Below are 6,549 nucleotides of genomic sequence, written 5' to 3'. Positions count from 1 at the left end.
TTGAGTTTTGGGGGACCTAATACGTTATATACCATAGTATACAATGATGGTCGAGTTTTTTGATTGTTGAAGAATAGGAGACATTTTAGTGTAGCAAGTATAACTTTCTCAACATTTCTAGTTTCTTAGGTCAATTGTGTGTATTTTGTAGGTAGTAACCATATTTAATCATAAACTAAAATTTGGCTAGATACTGAGTAGTTTCTATGGGATTCTAGAGGTCATAATGCTAAACCTAATTTTGTCATGTTTGCTGTATTTAACACTTCATCATTGTCCCCAAGGTTCCACTTAGTAATAGATCCATTATTCTTTTGACATGCTCCATGGCTCCTTTTGAATCCAAAGGCCCAAAGGGAACTAAGAAAACATGTATATAGTATCAATATTGAGCGTGACTATAGAAACTTTGATGATAGGTCCGCACAATGGCAAAAATGCAACTTTTTTATAGCTATTTTTTTGCCCCAAAAAAAAAATAGTGAGGCAAAAGCAACCATATGTTTTGATCATCAACCCATTGAAGTTAACGAGGCATTTTATCTCATGTCCTACAAAAATCTCCACTCTTATGTATATGCAATCAACCGTAAGAAATGGTTGTTTTGGGCAAAATGCACTGGTCCATCAGCTTTGGAGGCTTGTTGTGACCAAGAGATGAGGAATTTTACAAGTTTCTCATTTTTGTTGTAGTAGTCCTTGAACTATAAGCTCATGAAAGGATTTTTCAAAATGAGTGGATCTACTATGGTTCTGGATTTTTTTTCCAAAACCTTGAATGAACATTTTTATGTTCTATTAGGTTACCACACTAGTGCTAAACCTACACATCCTCTAGCATGTGCCAACCTTTTGGTACCCTTTTGCATCCACTATATCCTTGTCATCCCAGAGCCACCTCCAGGATCATATGGTAGCTCAAAAACTTGGTCTTCATTGAGCACAAGCATTTGAACAGCCTGAATCATACCCATAGAACTCTGAGAATCCTTGAAACTCGGAGAACCTTTAGAACCTTTGTATCCAGTTTGAAACTTGTTGGATTCTAAAAAACTCTTTGCACCTTTCAGTGGCTCCTAGATCATAGGGAATTATTAAATAAAGCTATATCCATAACATCGATAAAAGCAATATAGAAACTACTACAAACCATTTAGTCCTCACTTGAAACCTCATGGTATATGTGTCATCATATGATTCACAAGCAATATAGAAACTACTACAAACCATTTAGTCCTCACTTGAAACCTCATGGTATATGTGTCATCATATGATTCATAAAAAAACTCTATGAACATGAAGAGAAACTCCATCTAGCACAAACCTTCATTGGGAAGGTCTGACATAAATTTCACATCCTCCTTCTTAAAAGACACTTCCAAACTAGCTATATTATGCTGCAAAGTATCATCGTCACATATAACATGGATAAAGACTATATAGCCCTTTGCTCCTCAACCCCCTGGCCATACTTTAAATATCTTAGTATTTTTGAATTATAATACTTTGCATACTTATGAAAAATAGCCTCTATTTCCTTGTCCATATCATCACCATAACCATCAACTCATTGGTAGCTCAAAATCCTTCTAAAGCTTCATTCAAATATCCATAAGGTCTGCAGCTTCATTCCCAAAAGCATCCTTTATATATACCTTCTCATCTTTTAGAGAACCCTTAAGAATAAGCTCTAGACCTCTTACAAACCTCTCCTCAATATGCTCACCATCTTTTGAATCACCATCTCTGAACCTTTGCTCCATAATACTCTGCAAGAGCTATAAAAGACTGTCAATCAACTTGCATCCTCTGAATGAACACTTCCATCAATATTGTCTTCAATAATTAATCCTTCGAGCATCTTTCCTATCCCATAGCTTTGGCTTTGGCATAGGCTTGGAGTTCTCTTCCTACTTTGAGTAATCATGATGTTTACCCTTCCAATCTATAGTAGATAACTGCTCGAAAACTTGCTTACAATCACCATGTGACACACACCCTAAATCCCATTCATAGTAGATAACTACTCATAAACTTGCTTATAATCACCCTGTGACACAGATCCTAAATCCATTCATGCCTCGGATAATGTCTGCAAGCCCTTAGAACCCTATAGTACTACATGACAAGCATCTTTGTTTACACCTTCCCATAAAGTCAAAATATCACCCATATCATAGACCAAACCTGAATATGTTTCTTGCGCTTCTCCTTCATCATTTGGTGCCATTTCAGTCTCTATAGCACTCATAAAACATTTTTTTGCCTTCACTTTGAGAATTTTGAATCTCCATAGCTTCATTCGACATCTGCAGCAGTTTTGGAATATTGTCCACCTGCATGAAATGTCCATCTCTAGACACATATCGTTTATTTCCAAAGCCAAGTAATCTGATCCTTTTGTTATGACCATTCAAAATATTGTCCACCTGCATGAAATCTCCATCTCTAGACACATATCGTTTATTTCCAAAGCCAAGTAATCTGATCCTTTTGTTATGACCATTTTTGAAGAGTCATCCCAATTGTTGGAAAAATCTTTTGCAAACACCTGAATTTTCTCATTGAGCTATGAAATCACTAGTTGCTCGAACATTGCATTCATGTTGTCTTCTAGAATCCTTCAAAGCAACATCTCTACTTCATAACAATCATTGTAACCTTCAAGATCATATCCATCAAAGATAATTCTATCTGATATACCGCATCCAGTGCTTCTACAAGTATATCATCTGTTGCTTCTTGCTTTACTGTTTGGATTTTTACTCTAGCCAAAGCACTTTGCATAGTCTCAACAAAATCATATTTTCCTTGCTGTCTGCTGAAAAAAGTGATAAATCTGTACATCATTGGTAGAATATATGGTGCTTGTACATCGACCATATGCTCTCTTGCTCATGTTTTGGCTATTTTGCATTGAGTTCACCACATGTAGCGACAAGACGAATTTCACACAAGAAGAGTATTCGTTGACCTTTGGCTACGTGAAGTCGAGAGGGGGTGAAATACACTTGAACAAGAAAATAACTCACAATTGACCTAAAAAAATTTAAAGTAGTTGTACTAATCACAAGCTTCAAGTCACAACACCCTTATCTCTATGTGTGCTCAATGGAGCATGCATTAGAGCCCAAAACCCTAATTGTTGCAACTTGCTCTTCTTGCTTGCAATATTGACGTTGTCGCCTTCAAAATCCCTTTTATATCCAAAAGAGAGAGAGAGAGAGAGAGAGAGAGAGAGAGAGAGAGAGAGAGAGAGAGAGAGAGAGATGAAGGAGACTAGAGACTCAAGTTATCCCAAAACCAATCTTTTGATTAACCAAAACCTATTTCCAATCTATCTCCTCCAAGGAGTCTCCTTCCCATCTCTTTATATACGAAAGAGTCCCCAGAGTATAACGTTTGATTACTCCTCTAATGAAGATTTTGACCGCATTGTTGGCTTCAAATGGAGGGTAAAACTTTAGGATGCCTATTGGAAACTCTCTTGGATCGCTCTTTCTCCACTTTCTATGCCCGGAGTGCTATTTGCCTTGTTAAACTGCGATCGGCAAAGATGAACTCGTGAACCTCTTACACTTCTCCAGAAGCGGTTGCTTTTTGCATGAATGCTAAAATTAGCTCAAAATCCTTTCTTTATTAGCATGGAGCTTTATATCTTAAAGTTTCTATTGCTCTTTTAAAATTATGTTATATATGTGTCCAAAAACTACAAAAATAGCCTAAAATTGTCCAAAAAAAAAAAATCCTAAAACTCCAAGAATTCTCATTTTAGCCACATTCTAGAGTAACTAAATGGAACACCTTCACTTCTAGATGCGTAAGAATCCAATAAAAAAAACATTCATTGGTTGATTCTCATTGTGATAGCGTAGCACTACTACAACGTAGTCATGACAGGTGTGCCTTTTTCGTGCATGCAATTTATATTGTTCTTTAACCATTTTTGATGCTATTGTTACCATATTATATCTAGCACAACATGTACAACTCGTTTCCCTTCGTGCTTGCGTCCGTGACTCTCCATCCCTAAGCATGTGATGGAACTCATTTGCATCTCTCTATGTGCAAGAGATTATTGAAGAGTGGCTTATTTAATTTTTCAAAGGTACGTATGGATCACAATATTTTGGCTTCTTTGGATAAATTTCAAATACAATTTAGTACTTGTTTATGTTGCAAATCCTTGCAATCCCTCTTCTCCACCCTTGTGCATAAAGGAATCAACAGTGGACTCAAGCGGTTAAGCGTTGCAAAGATCGTCACCTGGCCAACTATGGAGCAAGTCGCCGAAGAGACAAAAAGACAAGCATTGCAAAGCTTATCGATGTGATCTCCGTTGATATAGAGAAACCAAGTGTAACAGCACAAGTCAAGAGGAAATGGGGATCCCCCCTCACAAACACTCATAACCAAAAGGCGAGAGAACGGTCAAGGTGAGGAAGAGCCAAAGCATCATGTGGTGTGGATATTTAGGCCTTGCTCATTCATTTAAATTGTTTAAGGCGCCATATAAGCTCTACCTTGAGAGCGCATAGGTAAATAGCGCCATTACATTGTATCAAGTTAGTAATCAAATTTTTTGATTCTCTCCATTGTCAAGTTTGTAGTGTTTCTCTACTATATGCCCAGAGTTATGGCCAAAACTATAAAAATAATGAAAGCTACCTCTAAGGAGCTACCTACTTTCTCATCCTTTAACCAATGCTACATGAAAAAATTCCATTCTAATTGACCCTAAACCTAAGGAGCATCTCACTCCACCATCTGCACACATGCACCCTCCTCTCCTTCCTTACTTCCTCCCTCTCTCTCTCTTCCCCTCTCGTGTTATACCTAGTTAATTTTCTCTACTATCACCATGCTTACTATGATCTTCCCCCAACAAAATTGCACAAGCCATGAACTCAAATGACAATTACAAGATATTTTGAAAAGAACGTTGTAATTTTACTTCTAAAAATACATGGGTCTAGAGTGACGATGCCTTACGTGAAAGACATTCTATGTGGTCTCAATGATGACAGGAATTGGAGGCAACCCTACTCAAACATGTCAATCTCCAAGTAAATCTCTCTTTTAGCTTTATCAAAATCCAAAATATGCAAGATAAAAGTAAATTACACTTAGCTATCATAACTTTCAATGTATAAATCATTTTCTCCACTCCCACATCACTCTTGATTCACCTTGGTGAAGAGAAAGATTGTGGAGACATGGCTTATACAGAAATTTTGTATAATTGGAAACTCTAACCTAACCATGATGAGAAGCCCTAACTCTCTCCAAAACATTGTACACTAAATCTCCATTGCAAAAAGGAGACCTAGAAAGAGAATAAAGCATCAATAGAGCAGGTAGAGGCCCTACCGAAGCATTATGATGACTTGCAAAAGGCAAAAGATAAACTAAAGTGATAACAATTGTTGAATTTGATGCCTATGTTTGAACCACGTCTAGAGCAAAAGACTTGGCATATGCATTCATGAACAAATTTGAGCATGAGGAGGTGTTGATTAGAGTACTCATTCTTAGCAAGGAGTACGGTGGCTGCATTTTGCACCATGGAGTCTCTTCTTCTTGCATTGGTGTATCTATAAGGGGGTTGCTACTGTTCTACTATTCTTTGCATAGATTCCCTACTGATCAACACTTATAGTGGGGAGAGGTTGAATAAGTGTTTTGAACTTCCAACAATGAAGAGGATGCTTTCATAGATGCATAGATCTCAATCAAAGCTTCAGGCTCCCTTCAACTAGACGCTCCAAAGGATTTATTGGAGGATGCAAAAGCATTTGGTTGGTGTCACCTGCAGGATATATATATATATATATATATATATCCATCCTCCACTATAGGGACTTCAAGATACCTTGTCAAGGCAAAGATAGAAAGAGAATGGACAAATTGGGAATTTAAGGAGTTTGATTATCTGAGACTTGGCTATGAGCTGCCTCCAACATGATGGGGCATCGTGGGGTAGGGAATGCTGTGACCCCTTGATGACCGGCGGAGGCCAGGAGCCATGGGGGAGCAGGGATTGCAGGTGGTCACCAGGGGACCATTCCTGACCGTCGAGGCTCATGGGAGGAGGGCCAATAGGCATGCGCCACATGGTGGTGACAGTGAGACTGAGCGCAGATTTCAGCTGCAGGCCATGCTTACATTGAGCGGAGATTCTGACTACTGATTTGTTGCGCAGTGATTGCATGCACCTCTGAAAATTCTGTGCAATAAGCTGTAGCACGCTGGTTGAGATTCTGGCTGCTTACCTGCCACGAAGTCATTGAACAAGGTGAATAAACTTCTGCCTGCTGATGTAGCGTGCATCTAACGACTCCATAGCTGCATTCCGCTGAGGAAACGCCAGTAGATGTACGGCCAGGAGGCACTGCCCCCCGACCCCTGACCTTGACAGCAGGGGAATTCATGGAATCCCAGCTTGAATGGAGTAAAGAATAGTTCAAAAGGCACTCAACCCTGCGTCTATTTGCTCCTGTAAGGATTATTTCAATCTCATCCTGACATACCAACATAGAGGATTAATAG

Source organism: Adiantum capillus-veneris, chromosome 16 (assembly GCF_014529385.1).
Source record: "Adiantum capillus-veneris isolate H3 chromosome 16, ASM1452938v2, whole genome shotgun sequence".
NCBI lineage: Eukaryota > Viridiplantae > Streptophyta > Polypodiopsida > Polypodiales > Pteridaceae > Adiantum > Adiantum capillus-veneris.
This window is presented reverse-complemented; position numbering follows the sequence as displayed.